Source organism: Ylistrum balloti, unplaced genomic scaffold (assembly GCF_031769215.1).
Source record: "Ylistrum balloti isolate Yb309-2 unplaced genomic scaffold, AGI_CSIRO_Ybal_v1 Utg371020, whole genome shotgun sequence".
Taxonomy (NCBI): domain Eukaryota; kingdom Metazoa; phylum Mollusca; class Bivalvia; order Pectinida; family Pectinidae; genus Ylistrum; species Ylistrum balloti.
Window position 1 is genome coordinate 207,238 of NW_026782567.1, and position 19,687 is coordinate 226,924.

Genomic DNA, 19,687 nt, shown 5'->3' on the forward strand with positions numbered 1-19,687 from the left:
TCCATGTACTGAACAGCTGGCAAACATTTCACGTCTGTCATTAAATTTGTAGCAAAATCAAAAGCTGTGTAACATTTCACAGCTAGCTCTTTGCCAGCGTAAAGGGACTGGAAGGGATAGCACATGACATTTCTATGTAAAATATCCTTGTATCAAATGAACCTAATTTATGGTTAACATTTCCAAAACTAGCCCTGGTCATAAAACAACCATCTACATTGTTGGAACGGCTACTAACGGACCTTGTAAAGTGTCATCACACTGAAATGTCACAACCTCGATATGGTAGCACGATATCCCACTTGTTACATTGCGCTGGTAATTTGCTAAGGCCTTTTGCATGATGTTCCAATGACTTGCGTGAAGTAGAGGAAGTACTGTTTGGATGACTTTGGTATGCACCGGTCAGGGACAGAATCCATCGCCCTCCTCACATTGTTTGAACTTTTCTTGGATGTGCATTGGTCATTTTCATACAATATCAGAGTGAAGATTAAAGTATGTCTTTAAACAATGCAAGCTGCACATTAAAACTTTAAATGATTACAAAAGTAATGCTAATCATATATTATTTTACAATATTGTGAAAAAATAAAACTTGTTGATACATAGGTAGAAACAATAGAAAAGAACAAGTAAAATGCATCATACAGTCGTCACATCCTTCACGGAGTCGTCACTGATGCTACGTCATACAGTCGTCACGTCCTTCACGGAGTCGTCACTGGTGCTACGTCATACAGTCGTCACGTCCTTCACGGAGTCGTCACTGGTGCTACGTCATACAGTCGTCACGTCCTTCACGGAGTCGTCACTGGTGCTACGTCATACAGTCATCACGTCCTTCACGGAGTCGTCACTGGTGCTACGTCATACAGTCGTCACGTCCTTCATGGAGTCGTCACTGATGCTACGTCAAACAGTCGTCACGTCCTTCACGGAGTCGTCACTGGTGCTACGTCATACAGTCGTCACGTCCTTCACGGAGTCGTCACTGGTGCTACGACATACAGTCGTCACGTCCTTCACGGAGTCGTCACTGATGCTACGTCATACAGTCATCACGTCCTTCACGGAGTCGTCACTGGTGCTACGTCATACAGTCATCACGTCCTTCACGGAGTCGTCACTGGTGCTACGTCATACAGTCGTCACGTCCTTCACGGAGTCGTCACTGGTGCTACGTCGTACAGTCATCACGTCCTTCACGGAGTCGTCGCTGGTGCTACGTCATACAGTCGTCACGTCCTTCACGGAGTCGTCACTGGTGCTACGTCATACAGTCATCACGTCCTTCACGGAGTCGTCACTGGTGCTACGTCAAACAGTATTTACGTCCTTCTAGGACTCGTCACTGATGCTACATCCTACAGTTGTTTCGTCCTTCTAGGACTCGTCACTGATGCTACATCCTACAATTGTTTCGTCCTTCTAGGACTCGTCACTGATGCTACATCCCACAATTGTTTCGTCCTTCTAGGACTCGTCACTGATGCTACATCATACAGTTGTTTCGTCCTTCCAGGCCTCGTCACTGATGCTACATCCTACAGTTGTTTCGTCCTTCTAGGACTCCTCACTGATGCTACATTATACAGTTGTTTCGTCCTTCTAGGACTCCTCACTGATGCTACATCATACATCTGTTTCGTCCTTCTAGGACTCGTCAGTGATGCTACATCATACAGTTGTTTCGTCCTTCCAGGCCTCGTCACTGATGCTACATCATACATCTGTTTCGTCCTTCTAGGACTCCTCACTGATGCTACATTATACAGTTGTTTCGTCCTTCTAGGACTCGTCACTGATGCTACATTATACAGTTGTTTCGTCCTTCTAGGACTCGTCACTGATGCTACATTATACAGTTGTTTCTAGGAGACATCAGTTCTTAAAGGACTTTGTTTTGAAGCCGCAGAGGTGACTGAGGAACGTGATCGAATGACAAGTCAAAATCTAAATGAGGAGGCGCAATTAAACTTGATTGAAATATGAATGTCAATGTTGGCTTCGTAATTAAAAATTACAGAAAAAGACTACATAATTACAATTTTAATAACGAAAATGATAGGTCACAATAAACAGCGTTGAAGTAGCTTTATCAGTGTGACACACAATGCGGCAGTGAATCTGACCAATCAATGTATATATCTTAACTATGGAGGGATCACCCTTGGCTCAAACTTGAAGTTTCGTAGGACAGGATAGTACATGGTGATGCTGAAAGCCATACCAAAACATTGCAGAGAGCACGAAAGTCAGTAAAATTATCTATTTCAAGCGCATTCAAGTTCGATATCATTAAAAAAAAAAAAAAAAAAAAAACATGAAAAATCTTATTTACTAGATTTCAAAGTATTCAAATATTTACTTCCATTTCCAGACCTATATTCCTATGTAAATGGAGGCCTGTCGATGTGAAATATGCTGTTTAGACTAAACTGACATGTAAGGTCAGTGCGGTCATCGTTTTGTACACACATGCAATGTTGATCGAACTATTAAAATCGTTGCTGAGTTAACATGTATGCATAATCTTGATGTTTTCATATACATGCCTTAAATTATTGAAAAAAATGCATTAAACGATGAATGGTAAAACAATAAATCGTTATTTCATAGTCAACATCAAGGTATTTTAACACTCTTTCTGTACTGTTTTATTTTAAATCTGGACGGTCATTGTCATTGAACGAATTTATTAACCTAATAATGTTGAAGGAAACCTTTCAATTAGCGAATTGCATGTTCCTTCTAGAAGACACCATCGGAAGGAACTATCCGATGATTGCATGTTTGGTGTCACAATCCGTCTGAAATAGCAACACTTGGGCAGAGTAGCTCGGTAATGCACTTATTCAAATCAAAGTGAAAAAAGGGTTGCAAATCCATATCGCCATTTCTATCACAATTGTAGCGAGGATAAATTCCGCCGACCAGTTGGCCTTGAAACGTCACGATTCCCTTCTTATTTAGATTGAAGGTCACTATCTACATAACAGAATTGACCAAGTCACGTCCAGTGATTTTGTGATGAAAGGACATTATGGATCAAGGCCATTCTTTGCGGTTAGAAGAGCTGCACTTGGCGTGCGTGGTATCACTGAAGCTAACCCTAATTTCCTGCGGTTCTACTGTAGTAATGCGTGATTTGAAGAAAACGTTAATGTCATTTGAATATCACTGTGATCTGAGGACGTCATATCTTACAAACATTTACTGCAAAACGTCTGTTGATACCATAACTGTATTACGACAGTTTTATAGATTTTACCAAACATATATATTAATAGCAAACCTTTAATACAAATAGTGGTTTCCATTGCATCATGTTGCTGTTATTTTGTCATTTTGTGACTAAGCTACTATATCTGATGACCTACAAGGTGACTGCGGAAATTCCAAACAGGTCGAATTAAATGTCATTAACCAGATATGAATGGTGCACTAACCCAGAAATTCTAAATCAATAAGGGGGTTGGTTATTGGTATATTGTCAATAGATATATATAATAGTATTTTAGAAATCAATATGATTGTGTTGACATGTTTTCTTGCAGTTTTTTTATACAATACAGAAATTAGCCTAAACTATGTATTTCTTTATTTCTATATCAATATTATGTGATTTTCTATGTTTGGATAATATTTGTGAAGGCAAATGAATAAACGTCGAAAGCTTGCTCTGATCAATGGCTACACTTAATATTTTATATGAATGGTAAGGCCGAAATATTATATAATTATGCTTAGTTGAAAGCAAACTCGTGTAATTTATATAACATATCCTATATAGAGCTATAATTTCATAGACTTACAATACTAATGCCTTACGGCCTTTCACCAGGTACGGCATTTTCTACATCATAAATTGATACTAAATTTTTACCTGTTGTTATATGTATTTTATAGTACATCCTTTTTTCTCAATTTGCTTTCTTTCTGGAATTACTTGTGTGCTTAAAATACAATTAGCCTATTTTGGATATAAACGCTGGACAAAAGTTATGACATAATGGTTTGACTATTGACATTTGACTAGATAAATTAAGAAATATTTCATCCCCCGACCATCCAAAATTAACTTTTGAGTAAAGTTATCTTTTAAACATTCGCAGAATGGGTAGTTTTTCGAACTCTGCCTTTCAAAATAGGATGATTTCAAAAGAACTGCGAGTAGACTGTTATATTCTGCACTGGACCAATATTCGAATTAATTAAAACGTCTTTTTTGTGTTTGACGACTTTAACTTAAAACCATAGCTGAAGACCATCCACGAAGAGTTATAGTGTTGTCACAAAGAACTGTCAATAACATAAACCATTAAATTTAATCGGTCTTAAATGGCTCAAGTTATAGTCAGAACTGTTTTGGATTAGCCAATCGAATATAACGGCTTTTTCATGACGTTATCCATGATTGCATAAATCAAAACACGAGACAGGTTATAACTTAAAATAATTTCATGACCAAGGATCCATGTAATTTGTGTAGAAGACGTACATTAATTCATGTAAAGGTGACCATCTAGCAGTGGGCAGCATGTCTCGACCGGAGGACAGAACGTCTCGGAAGCAGGATGCAGACGTAATAATCAACTTGGGAATCCTAGCGGTGACCGTAAATAATTCGTTTGTCTTGTCTTACACCCAATCAGAACAAGTATCATAGTTAATATGTTTTGAACATGATATCCCTTGTTTTAAAAGTCAAACCACAACGACCGTCTGAACCCTTGTCCCGATATGTAACTATAATGGTATAAAACGACTTTACATTCGCAACAATGACACCACTCGTGCAGACCTTTCCCCTTTGTAACAATATCAATTGCCAAACATGATCTTACTAGTCTCGTTTAACAATACTCTGCTATGTGATATCGTCGGTTTTGTCTGAAACATGAGGCGAACATGAACATAATATGTTTATGATTTTCAAAATAATTGGTTTAGAGTAATTGAATAACATAACGTATACTACATGCAGTTAGAGTGAGGGAAGCGAAATGTTTCAGTCTATTAACAAAATTAACTAATATTTTCAAAAAAAAAAAAAAAAAAAAACCTGTACTTATATGTTTAATCATTTACTTGAGTGTGTGAGATAACGATAACAGTTAACGGAGTCTGTTTCATTATTCATTATTATTCATTTTTGTCTGTACTTATATAAACACATTCTAAAATGTAATAATCAAAAATACGAAACGTGAGTTTTGTTTACAATAAAGTAGCAATCTCAAATTTGAAATAATAGGCTTTATCATTTTAAAGACTGCGCACAAATAATTGCTGGCAAGGCCACTTTTCTATATATATGGAATTGTTTCAACGATTGTCTTCGGATTTATACAGGTATATATTCTTTAACATTTTTATCCATCGTCAGCCGAATGATATATTCTACCCCAACATCAAATATAATGAATATATAAACCTTCGTCAAGGTCTTGTCCTTTAGGCAGTAAAATGCATCTGCAGTTTCTACTGCATACAAGTCTTAATTTCGATTCGGTCTCTTCCTCCGCATCATTCTGTCTTCTTTATGCCTCCCGAGACAATGCCCTTTTTTGTCCTTTATCCTTAACCCCTATCCTTGGGAGGGAGTATGCGGGATGTTATACTTTTGGTCCCTAAACCTGCGTAATACTCATTGCGATGTTCAAGGAAGCGGGACTCACAAACCAGTGTAAAGGCAATATTAATGTACTATTTTATCAGATAGTTTTGAGGGCTTAGGGTTTGGTTGGCACTTGATTTCGCGGATAAACAATACCCACAACATTATTTAGTGTTAAATTTTCATGTCAATTTCAACTGTTTTGTTGGCATATATATTAGCGGATCAAGAATATCCATGAAGACTTTGACAGTTATACACCAATGAAAGTTAGCGGTTTCACAATGTTGTTCAGAGAACACACAAGTGAACAGAAAAAAAATACATCATAGTCAAATATCGAATTAAACTGCACAATATCACTTGGCACTGTTTCGTCCTTTCATGTCTCCTCGTTGATGCTAGGGACAACAGAGAAATATTCTCAAAATGTCCTCAAATAATCAAAATGTGCCAGTAACACGTTAAAGGATAAAGGAAACAAGGCATATTGTTGGGGTTTCAACAACTGCTTGTGTTTATTAAGATGTGAAATAATTCTAAGATTTTAGTTTGTTTTACCAGTTATTATGTACACGTATCTGTTCAGCTAATATGCATGACTTTTGTTAATCACGTGTTATCGTAGACATACATGATATCCCGTTCAGATCTGTTCGAACACATTTTCATATTGTTTTTGCTGGCTTCCTGGGCACATGGGAATACCAGGCAACGAAAAAGCAGATCATGCCGCAAAGGCAGATTTATCATTATCACCTGTTGGTTTTAAACTTCATTTCACGGATTTAAAACCATTTATCAAACAATTTTAACAGTTCGGTGGCTGTACGAATTGAATCAATATACCGATAATAAATTGCATTCCGTAGAACTTATCATCAGTGAATGGTCTCCATGTTATAGAAACAACGTAAGAAGATAAACCTCGGTGCATTGCATGTGATGAACCATTCACCGTTAAACCTGTTTTATTGGACTGCACTGACCCCTCTGTTTACTTGAGATTATTTTATCGTAATCGTAAAATTCTAAAGACACGTTTTGAAACTGTTCAGATTCATAAAATACTAGGTTATCTGAAAGATGTTGAACTATATTATATATATGACTTACTATTTTCATCTTTTGTGATGATATAACCATTTAACATTTTTAACATTTGTCTTTAACCTTTTAGTTCGTTTGATGTTATATCCCGTTGGATCTATGTGTCTTTCACCAGTTGATGGCCCTCATAACCTTTTATGTATTGACTGGCTGTTCAGGTAGTAATAGTAATGCTAATGACAATTGTTCGACCTTCTTATTGTGGTCTTGCAATGTATAATCGTAATCAGAACATGATATCTGTACAGATCTGTTCGACCAGACTTCTGGTGGCACAGATATGTATAGTTGTAATCAGAACATGATATCTGTACAGATCTGTTCGACCAGACTTCTGGTGGCACAGATATGTATAATTGTAATCAGAACATGATATCTGTACAGATCTGTTCGATCAGACTTCTGGTGGCACAGATATGTATAATTGTAATCAGAACATGATATCTGTACAGATCTGTTCGACCAAAGTTATGGTGGCAAAGATATGTATAATCGTTATCAGAACATGATATCTGTACAGATCTGTTCGACCAAAGTTTTGGTGGCACAGATATGTATAGTTGTAATCAGAACATGATATCTTTACAGATCGGTTCCACCAGACTTAGAGTGTCCTAGCAATGTATTATCGTAATCAGAACATGGGTTCCGTACAGATCTGTTCCACCAGACTTAGATTGGCCTAATAATATATATTCGTAATCAGAACACCTGATACCTAGATTATTTAGATTATTCTATTGATGTCTTTTTTTACAATTAAGTATTCATTATAGTTTAAGGTAATCAAGCTGTCGATAAGACGTTAAGCATAAACGAAATGAAAATTTATCTTGTTACCCATTCTGCACAATGTATTGTATGGTACTTTTTGTTGTAAACAGTCTTTTAGTAAATAAATATAGTAATATTACAATAAAGTATTAAATTGTGAAGGCGTTTTCACCATCAGATATCAATAACCTGTCAAGTACCCAATCTAAATAACACATGTGTAATACTGTACCATACATACGTTAAGTATACGTAATATAAATGTTTCTGAAGAATCTCTATTAAAGGTATACATGTGTTGAATATTCCTGACTTTTTCTGCGTACTTAATGGATTCAACAGATTATATATCAAATTGTCTTTAATATGTTGACTGAATACACAGCACCTGATTTGTACTTATGGCAGGTCATTTAATTATGCTTATGCACTACTTGTATGCTGAATTACACTTTTAAAATACAAATGTAGATATAAAATATCTTACCTTTAAGAGTAGCTTGGTAAGGCATCCGCTGTATCAAAACGTAGTCATGGCACTGGTCAGTATATGCCCTATCAGAAACCTTTACACGTTTCTCTTGCTTCCGCCGATGTCTCACGGTCTGATATGGTCAATAAAACAGCGTGTGGTACTATCGCTTGACCACGGGCAAGATTCGCACGATGGATCGATTGACCGGAGATCTGTCAATACAGCTAGGATGAGATGGACGTAAGAGATGAACTCGATGTAGAACTGTTGTGACGATCGCTGCTTGCTCTGTGGCCAATTTTCGTTTTACTTCTCCGCCTTTCAGCCTCTGAAACTGATTTGTATTTATACGTCCTATTCAATCGATATAGCATGCCTCGACAGAAACCTCCAGACACGCTTTCGAGACAAAAACTAAAGAGCATGCATCTTTTGGAAGATTTAGTGTTACAGTGTGAAAAAGACATATTGTTATATAACCTTGTTCTGCCATAGAATGTAGGTGGTTTTTTTTTATTGTTTGTGTTGTTTACATTTCCCGCTAATGTTAAAGCCAGTTCTGTATGAACGATTTGTCCGAGATTGTGTCGTACATAAAAAAACATGGGCTGATTGATAAGCATGCTTTTATTGTTGTATATGAGACTGCACGCCGCACTCTATGACTATCTGTCTAGCTAGGATAATGATGGTAAGTTAGGGCGAGTGTTTCTATGGTTTAACAAGTCAGACAAAGTACATATTATACAAAGTTAGCACCAAATGATATCAATTTGATAATTGTTTTCAAATGTTAGCTTTTTCATTGACATGATTGTGATCTCTATTTTGGACAATTTTGATTTTTCCTAACTTGCCTCAAAGATTTCCGCACTTTACGATCATGGCAACTCAGACGAATGCTAAAGGGAAAACCGTAGTTCAGTGTATCAATTAAGTCGGCACTGAAAAGAAATTTAATATGTCTTTTGTACAATCGTCGTAAAGTGGGAATTTCGTGATGGAACGCTCTCGACTATTATTCAAGGTTAAATATACGAAGATAATTCTTCTTAGATATGTTTTTGCAGTTTATAAACACTATATCATTGTCAAACAATGTAGCAACACAAACGCGATAGGGCAATTATTAGGTTTCCATGCCACCGATTAAATACTTTTTGTTCATATGAAGCTCTAGTTTTATCGCATTAAAGTTTATATTATATTTCTGTCGACGTATTGGTAATTTCTTCAGCGTTTTATCTTCTACCAACAAATATTGTTCTTCAAAAAATATCTAAACGAAGTGATGTGTAAGCTGACTGTGTGTTTGAGGAATGCTCCAACATTTTCGTGTAAGCAAAGCCTTCTTGTTATAGTGCGGAACTTAAGTTGACTTTATAGTGCTATCATGTTGGAGTGTACCTCCGAAGGCCCCCAGGAGGACGCATCATCCGGTCACGTACCAACAAACGAACGTCCCGTTCCAGACCTAAACCCGTTAACACTATGCTGATAACGAGCGAAGTAATCGTTACTCTTTCTCAATGTTGAACCTTTAGTGGGTAGTAGTAGCTGTAATAATTATGTCTCAGCCAGGGGACATAGCCAAAGGCCTTCCTTGCAGAGGCGAACGCTCAAGTAAAGACCAGATGTAAAGCAGTGTCTCATGGGAAATATTAAGAACAAAGTACTATACAGTAATTATTTTTCGATATTTTTTTTCAGTTTGAATGTTTGGTACCCATAATTCATAAATCCGTGAAGTGATAAAAAGATAAGAATGACATAGATGTTTACACTAGATCTACGATATGATAGAATATGTATATGTTTTGTCTCTTATCGATCATGCAATAGAATACATAGAATTTCAAAGCAACTGTAAGGATTTTCCACATGGAAAAGGGTCGATTTTATGTAAATAATTCGATGTAGAAACTCTTTCAGTTTTCGAATGAATTTTAAAATTGCAATTAAGATGCAATTATATCTTTAAACAATGACAGTGGGAAGCTATTTACAATTATGATAAAATGCCATTCTCCTCTCCTTAAGTCGGGTTGCCATACTAAAACAGGTAGCGACTATTAATAAGTTATCAGAAGACTCGACTCTACATAAATACACGCATGTAGTGATATACCTTCTTATTTGTGTACCGGCAAATGTTGTCTTGGGTGTAAATTTCGTGTTGCGCGAAAGAGAACTCTTCGGTATATAGACTATAAAAAGTACGTCGCGATATCAACAATGGCGGGGAGAGATGACAGGGGACGGCTTACGCCTTTTGAAAGTAATTATATCGAAAGTAGATCTTTAGTAGCTGTCATTACCGTTTGTATTCAAAGCAAACGATGTCAGGTGACGTTAAAAGATATCGATGCACGGTCAGTTTCCATTAGTGACTGTGTAGTGTCGAGAGTGAGAATGGATTCAACCACGGTGTCCATACTGGATGTTCAGACTGGAAACAGGACATTATCTGTGTTGGCGAAGGCAAGATACTATTTAGAAATTGAACTGAAGAAAGAATAGAAATGGAATCATGACGATTTACAACAGTTGAACACGTGTTATTCCTTGGATACACGACACACGTGGCCGCTGTTTAATACAGTGAATTATGAATGCCCAATATATACATATGTACATATATCTGTGTTTATTCAAAGCGTCAAAAGTGTATTTTTAGTATTGTGTGTATGTATATGTTTTATAGGATATAACTACCGACTCAAAGAAGTTCTTGGTAATTGTAATGCTAACAACCTTCCTCCGGGAGCAGCTCTATATGTAAATTTACAAATGTATGACAAAAAAACATTTCTGTGATAATTTGTGTCATTTGTTGGCTTTAAATCTATCTGCTATGTATTTCAAGTATAAATATTGAAATCGGTCCTCTAAGTGTACATTTTAGCCACTTTGTAAATACTGTTTTGTATATTTTTCATAAATGAAATATATATTATGGTAGATATAATTTTGTTCGGCTGATTGATTCGTTATGAGTTTCAAAACCCTTACAAGCAGAAAAGTGAACAAGAAAAAAATAATTTGGTAAAATACGTTTTGGCATTTTCACCTAATATTAAACAACTAATTGGACGGCTAAGATTTTCAGAAAACCGTGTTCACGTGATAACCATTATATAAAGTTAGAAAAGGTCGATGTGGTTATGGTGAAAAAAATGTTTAGATGCTTAAAATGTTTAGATGCTTATTTCAAATATAGGAAATGCTCAAATTTTTGGGAAACTTTATTAACTTTTTCTATAATTGACGTTTTACTCATTATATCAATGGACAACTTGTACTCACCCTACTGGAATGTCTGGTGCTTAAAAAACAAGACAGGCAGCATAACGTGTCAGATTTGTATCAACTGATGCTAGAAAAACGAACAGTTTGAAATTACGATCACACTAAAAATAGGATATTTTATGACGGCAATTACATGTTTATTTCGATAGGGTCCCTCATACATAAAACTCACAAACCATGAAAACTACGGGTTTCCCGTTCCTGTCGAAATTCTCGTCCGAACTTCCCTATCGACCAGGGAGTAACACATCATCTGCTGAGCTTGCGGTTTTGCCGTACCTATCAAGTTTGGCTACCTATTGACTTCCCCTATTGCTGCAATGATACATAATTGAAACACGTGGCACATTATCAATACTAATCTTCCTAAGGGACTTGTGAACATTTAATAACTGCAGTCTACCCTGTGTTTAGTTGTAAAGTGGTTTGACCTCTCAATCAGCGCTAGAATTTTGAGAATTATTTGCAATACCGAGTAGTATAAATTATATGGAATTGCTTTTCCGACATGTAATGGTTTAATATTTGGTTATTAGTGTTTTCAGGCTTAACGACAAAAATGGTTCATGCAAGAGAAAAAGGCAAAATACAAATACATCCTGGCATACTCAAAATAAATCAAAGTGAATTATCTGTGTTTATGCGATGACTAATTGAGCAAACTTCAAAGAACGGGATTATGCAAAACACACATTTGAGTAACACCTTTCCATGCAGAATTAGTTACAGCAGCGCCAAAAAATGAATCAAAGTGCTTCACACAGATGTTACGTCCCTCTAGTGTAAGGCTATGCTTGAACGTTTTCCATGTATGAACCACTGAGGGGCTTTATAATTTCTTCATACATGATGCATTATACTCATAACATACTTACAGTTTATATTTAAGGACAGACAGTTACAGTCTGACATAAGGTTACCAGATATTGTTCTTGGATACAATATCGTATCAGTTATTTTCCGTCCAAACATGTCAAATTAGGTTTATTCCAAATGATTCTTGACGTTGTTTTCATCACTGATAAATGTTTTAAATTGACTATCTAAATGTTTTAAGTCAGCCAATCATTAATCTGAAAACGTTTACGCTTCCGGAACATCTGGTCTTATTCTCCTTGTACGTATCAAGAGTTACCGTGTAAATCTTTCTTTTGTCCATATTTTGGCACGGTTTGTTGAATATGAGTTTGGGTATAATGTGTTCAAATGTTAGTATTTTCTTGTTGTTTTTCATGATAATAGATGATAATGATTAATGCGAATTAACAGGTGATATTCACTTTAATGTCTGTCCTATATTCCTAACATCACTACAGAGTACTCTCAATGCATCATTTATATAACAAAATCGTGTCTAATGCATTCGCAAAACAACCATCGAGAGGAGGAAATGTTACATTCTTTTTTGTTTCAGAATACAAAAAAAAAAAAAAAAAAAATCACATATAGTAATATAACGTTTGGAAGTCTGTACGACTGTTTGTCTTCTTTCCAGACCAGACGAGTATTGAATTTCTATACATTGCTTTGGTCGAACCCGTACCATTTCTAACCTTTTCCGAGAAACAAAGAATAAGGCCCTGTTTTCTGACGATGCACATATACGGCAATGTAAGCATATGATCGGGACGTAACAACATGAGAGAATCAATAAAAATATCATCCTTGGTTTGGATGGTTGGTTTTCTTGGTGACGTAAACATAATTTGAACTCTCCATCCTTTTATTGTTTGAATCTTGGAAGGACTGAAACATCAGTAGTCGTCCCACTCTTTATTAGTATCTTGGCGTCCGAACATGGGATGGTTGTCATAGTGTAGTGGGGAGGATATAATTTAGTTCAATGAATATAACTTTTCATGGTAGTAGTAATTATGTATGTAGTAGAACAAGTTTTCGATAACGGTCAGCTCAGTGAGTGTTAAACTGAAACTTACGTATCCAGGAACTAGAACAGAGATAAGTTATTTACCTGTTGTTCTAATTCAGAAAGTGACGTTCAACTGTATCGTTGTCAAGTCTTTTCTGAATGATTGGGGCTGACCCTATCGTGCTGTATATAGGCTTGACAGTCGGGAGCATAACCTAACATTGTGCTGGCAGTTTAGGGTGTGTAAAATGCTTAGCTTAGGGTATGCTTATATAAATAAGGTGTGGAATATAATATATGGGACAGTCGAAGTGATTTGTTTCCGGAGATATGTTATATTTCCTCTCAGTAGATACTGGAGATCTATCATCGGGAGGGGCTAACTAGCCAGACAATAACGCAGGACACAGATTAAGGCGTTCTAGACTACTAGTACGTAAGTTAGAGTACAAGGGTTTTCACTGTAAATAATCTGTCACCATGATATGATATACTGTTTAATTGTATATGTGAAAGTACGGACAAGCGAATTGCGAACCTGCCCCCTTTTAAGACACAAATATTACATGAATTACATCACATAGATCGAACATAAAACAAATGCAAAGTTATAAATCTAAATCCAATGCGGTAGTGTAAATTTAGATGTCTCGATAATCCCTTCGGTCGATGGACGCCGAAGCCAGGTTTTATAACGGACAAAAAAAATCCCAGAGTGGTGTATGGAAGATGGCGATTATATATATTGAGTCTATTATCACTGCTCTAACTGACAGATTCCGTTCGTTGTGACCTACAGACCTGCATAAACAACATATGCGATGCGGGACTTCGCCATACAATTTTGGTATCATAGACGTGATTTACAAGGAGCCCCGACACTTCTTGTTACAAAAGCGATATGTACATGTATGCAAGAATGTTTACCTTGCTACGATGATCCATAATGATTACACTTGTTGCCTCACGATATGATGATAAGGGGTGATTAAACATAACTTCTCTCTTCTAAAGACTACTTTCTTTGTGATATCTTTGTTGAAGGCAAGCCAAAGTTGAGCATTTGGACGAGTGAGACAGGAATTGCGTTCTGCTATTAAGACATGACATAAAATGTCTTTAAGACGATGCTTCGAGTTTCCTGCCTGTCATTTAGCTGTGAGTGCCATGCACTGGTTATCTGCAGTAAAATGTGACAAGTAGAGTGTCGTGCTATCGTGTTCAGGTTATGGCATTTCTTGTAGTAATATTGCTCCATTATTTGTTCACAACTTTACAACATATGTCGCGAGAACGTTAAACATCACACGAGTCCAGGATATAATCTTTATATTTGCTGGTTCTGCACAAACTTGCCCGTCAGTTGCACTATATACTTGACACTGTTCTAAATTTTTTTTAGACTTTGACATTTTCGATCTTTTCTATTTTTCAGTCGACTTCTAGTTTTAAGATTAAGGACGAAACAGTTCATGATGTTGCATCACTGACGAGTCCTAGAAGGACGAAACAGCTGTATGATGTAGCATCACTGACGAGTCCTAGAAGGACGAAACAGCTGTATGATGCAGCATCACTGACGAGTCCTAGAAGGACGAAACAGCTGTATGATGCAGCATCACTAACGAGTCCTAGAAGGACGAAACAGTTGTATGATGCAGTTTCATTAACCGCTTGGCTCAACTGCATGTCATTCTATCTTATATATCCTATGTATAAAACGGTGTTATTAACTTATATAATCAATCTACGTTGACATTTTCATAGGACCATTTCGGTAGTGAGGACATTTAATTAAAAACATTATAAAGTGTTTGATGTAATCAAAATAACCACACCCATATGAGACAAGAAAAAAGAGGCCAAGTATCGAAACGGGTTATTTTTTATTTATTTATTTATTTATTTATTGTAGTCTCACTTAGTAGAAGAGACCTGATTAAAATCACAGAATCTGAAGGGCGCCCACTTTAACTGTCCTCTGATTCTATGTAGTGGGACACGTCAGACCTAAACGTAGGACACGTCAGGCCTAAAAAGAACAACTTTAATCAACTTAATTGATACCAACACAATACGATTCTTTGATTTTGATTGAAATCTTATGTAACCGTTCAGGCCTTTTCAAAGGAGTCAAGAAATTGAACAAACCTTTGTTTGTGCGTTTAGGTGATTAGACCCTAAACAATTCAAATTTACATAAGGACGGGCGGCGTCCATGTAAGCATCGACAAATTCGTGCAAAACAAACAAAGGCGAAAAGAAAGGGGAAAAAAAAAAAAAAACCAAAGTGTTGAAAACGTGACAGCGAATTGAATTGTCAGCAAACTTTCATTTCAATGAATTGGAATTTTCTGTTCCTAAAGTTCGCCCTTTTCATGAAGGCATCGTCCGTTTGTAATCTAAATGTAATTGCAGGACATACAACTGTGCCAGACAAACTAGCATTACGGTTCCAGCCTATGCAAGTGCTTATAAGCTTACGCAGCTTGAAGAGCGGAATCAGAGATGCATATCATAGCGATAAAAATATCCTGTTAAGATCTTGTAAATGCCGTGTTCTCAATTTTGACACCAGAGGGTCAAGATGCAGACTTTTATAAAAGATGAGATTAGAGTAAGTTTACAATTGGATAAAAACGATAAACTTTGCAAGAGTGATGAGGTAGAAAATAACAGTGATCTCAATTTTTGATTCCTGGAAGTCACGTGATGAACTTGCACGAGAGATGTTCATGACGTTTGAAATGAAAATAGACGATATAGCCAGAATTCGGTAGGTTATGTACTTACGGGCTGATAATCAACCTTTTTTACAGGAAGTAATAAATAGCACAAGCTGCAGCTCTGTCTCACATTTATTACAAATTATTTTATTAACGAAATTTCTGCAGAAGGCATAAAATTGGATAATTCAGAAATTAATATGAAAGGACATTACAACGCCGGTTTTACATGTCGTATTTAATAGATTGTATAACAGAAAAGAAGATTAAAATAAGATAAAATTGAAACGAACAGTGGTTTATGCGATTATATAATCATAGTAATTCCATTCTATATTCGAGTGTCCTGTAAAAGTGCTACAACTCTAAAGATTATAATTACAAAATTGTACGTTATGTCAATCTAATAATGATTATAGTCTTAAAGTAAACGTTGCGGATAGGAAAAGATACTTGTTCGGAAGACGTAAATAAAACTGATTTTAAAAACAAAATCTTGTCTGGGCGGTCACATTAAAACCTTTAAAGATATGTTTACGCCTCTATGACATAACACCAATGTGCAGGACACTGCTGTTAGGTCACCGTGACTTTGACTTCAAGATCAAAGTCCATGTTATTATTTCAAGGCATCACTTTGATTTTGAACCCTGACAAACTCCAGAAATGTTTAAGGGTTCTTTAAATACACGGTTATTAAGAAAGGAATAAAAAAACTAGAAAACATTTGTTAATCAAATATGTACAGTATGTAAATAATATTTGTTATTCTGCCTACCTTTAGTATTTTTGGTTTTGTATTATTAACCAAAGAACTATATTATAATAACATTTGCAATAATTGCTATATCTGATAATCAGAATATACTTATCTATAGCAAAGACATTGCCAACAGGAACACACTGTCAAATAGAATTAATAATTATTTTCCTTACGCACCAATCCTACTTCAAAACCAGCAATTATACATCTTTGCTGGAAAGCGTAGACTTCTGAATTTGTTCATCAAAATAAACCTGTAGTTATCATATATGTCTTTGTCTTTAAAACATTTGCTTAAAAACCAGAACAAACAAAGCTATCATTGCGTTTTCTTTCCCTGAAAGCTGTAAATTGGGAGAAAATGAAAAGTACAATATCTGCAAAATTATGTGATATTGTTTTTTTTTTTATTATTTTGAATGAAATTAACCCTCTAAACAGTGGGACTGCACGTTGCCCGTCCATCACTGTATTACAAAAGTACCTTTCCATATTTTTGTGTGATGTGTGTGCTTTATCCTGTCGGTGAAGATTGCCTTTATTTTCTGTGAATACTTTCTAAGTGTATTATTAACGCAATACCTTTATTGTAAAATCCTGCTGTGTAATCATGTCGTAACTATGGTATTAAGCTTCCCATTATCCTTAAAGCACTGAATCGATATTTCATAAAGTGAAAAGCTACTTCAAGTTTTCTTGTGTTTTCGCGTTAACTAAATATAGTACAGTCTTGGTTTTTGACGTTTTACGACATCAAATTCGTCAGTTTATGGACAAATAACGGTATTGAAATCGACAGCGGCCACACTTAAAGTCATTTACTGCACATAAAAGTAGGAGGTCGTTATATGCAGCCAATGCATGATTTTTATTCTAGGAAGAGTTTTGAATGTGTATTATATAAATAAACAAAATAACAATGCTTTGGTACATCAAAGGGTATATTAAGTGCAATGTGTCAAAATAAAATGAAATAAAACAGTTTTCATATTGGAAAGTGCACGAACAACTAGTTTCATGTTTAAAAGGAGAAAGTGATACTCCCATTGAATGTACGCGTTTCTGCCGTCAATGGCACTAGTATGATTTGTCCTTTTTCTTCAGATAACTCGCATGGCATTGGTATTACATAACTAAACAAGTTTTAACCCCGCCTATTTATACCCTCAACATACCCAGAATTATCTTTCTGTATTTAATTACTATCTTGCAAAACAGTCATTTAAAAATGCCATAGAAATACCCGTCAGTGTGCTGAATATGTGAATGATTTTTTATCGGCATCCGCTCCGTTCCTGTTGTCATGTTTCAGAAAAAAGTCTTGCCTATCGACTGGTTAGTCCTTTGTGAATAAAAGACGGCAATTATTTTGGATATCATGCTAATTAATCTAAGTTTCGATTGTGTAATTATATGACACTCCCCCCCTCTCTCTCTCTCTCTCTCTCTCTCTCTCTCTCTCTCTCTCTCTCTCTCTCTCTCTCTCTCTCCATTTCCACATGAGATAATTTATCAATAAGTTGTGTAAATTGCCCTATCGATTTATTCCTTGTATTTATGACGTATTTTGAAGAAAAGTACTGTGATAAGTTGTGAAAACTTATGTCAAATTATCTTTATTTGGACTGAAATATGTTTAAATCAAACGGATGTTTTAAAACCATGATAACGTTTTATTCGAAACTGGATCTATACTGACTTTCTTCCATTGTATGGGAAATCTACATGTATTAGCCGAAGACAAATACCTGACACGATCGCCAATTTCTCGAGGTTTCGTTATATATGTCTATATAAACCAGTCTGAATGGCAAAACCCTGACATTGATGTTAAGGTGTCCTGGATCATACAGCATATCGACAGTGTGTAATTTACGACAGTTAATTAAAACTTATATAATCGTATCAAGAGACAGACTTTTGTGGAATTGTACATTTCCTGCAAAGCTCCAACAGTGTATATACATATACGCAGCAGACCGTAACGGTCATGCTATCGCCACATTAATAAATGCGACCAGGAAAGGGGATAAGGAGACCACTGTTTTCGGAAGCTTTGTGCACGTGACGGTCCACACTTGCCTGCAAAGTCACACTTGACTTCTTCATGAAGGCTTGTTCTGATCACGCTTTTGTATTCTATATATACAACAGGAAAAAACTTAAACGCGGTGTTTCAGATCTATTCACTTCAAAATACACCAATACTCTAAGAAAACTAACGAAATCAGACAGTGAAGTAATGTCGGGTATTACATTTTGTAAATTGTGAAATTATATTTAGGTCCTCACCTTCGTTTATCTAACTTTATTTAATATTTTTACCTGATATCCTTTGTGGATCACGGTATAGGTAACGTATATTGAACGTATGTCAGACAGTTCCGCTACACCAGTACCTAATAGCATCAAAATCTCACCATATTTCAGTTTTTTTTGTAAAAATTCTCTTACGTAAAATAATCAATGTTTATTTTTAAACAAAACACCTCTCGGTAGGTTTGGTGTTATTAGTTTTGCATTAAATTTTAAGTGAAACAGCACCATGTATGCTAATGAGTGTACACCCACACAGACGACTTCATGAAACCCGTATAACAAAAACACCAAAGGGAGGATGGTGGGAGTCCTTCTGCCTCAAAAGGTGGACTTCAAAATGCTCCCTAAAAGTACAGTTGTGGTAACGCAGGACAAATTTCCTGCTCACATAGCTAAATATGGAAATTGGATTTCTGTCCGTATTTCCGTTCTAAGCTTGATCAGTAACAACAGATTATCAAATTGAAATACCCAGTAATAATGAGTCATTATCAAATAATTCAATATTTCCTTTCAGACGGTAGAAAATGGGAGTCAGTATTCGGACCATATATACATGCAAGGGTATACTTTTTATTCTGAATCGTAATGTCAAAAATAATTAAATTGCCAAATTCATCAAATTACAATGATTAGTATATCTAAAACTTGTTAGATCATATAACAATGCAACGACTTTTTCCGATGTGTAAGCAAATATGACAATCTAAAACCAATT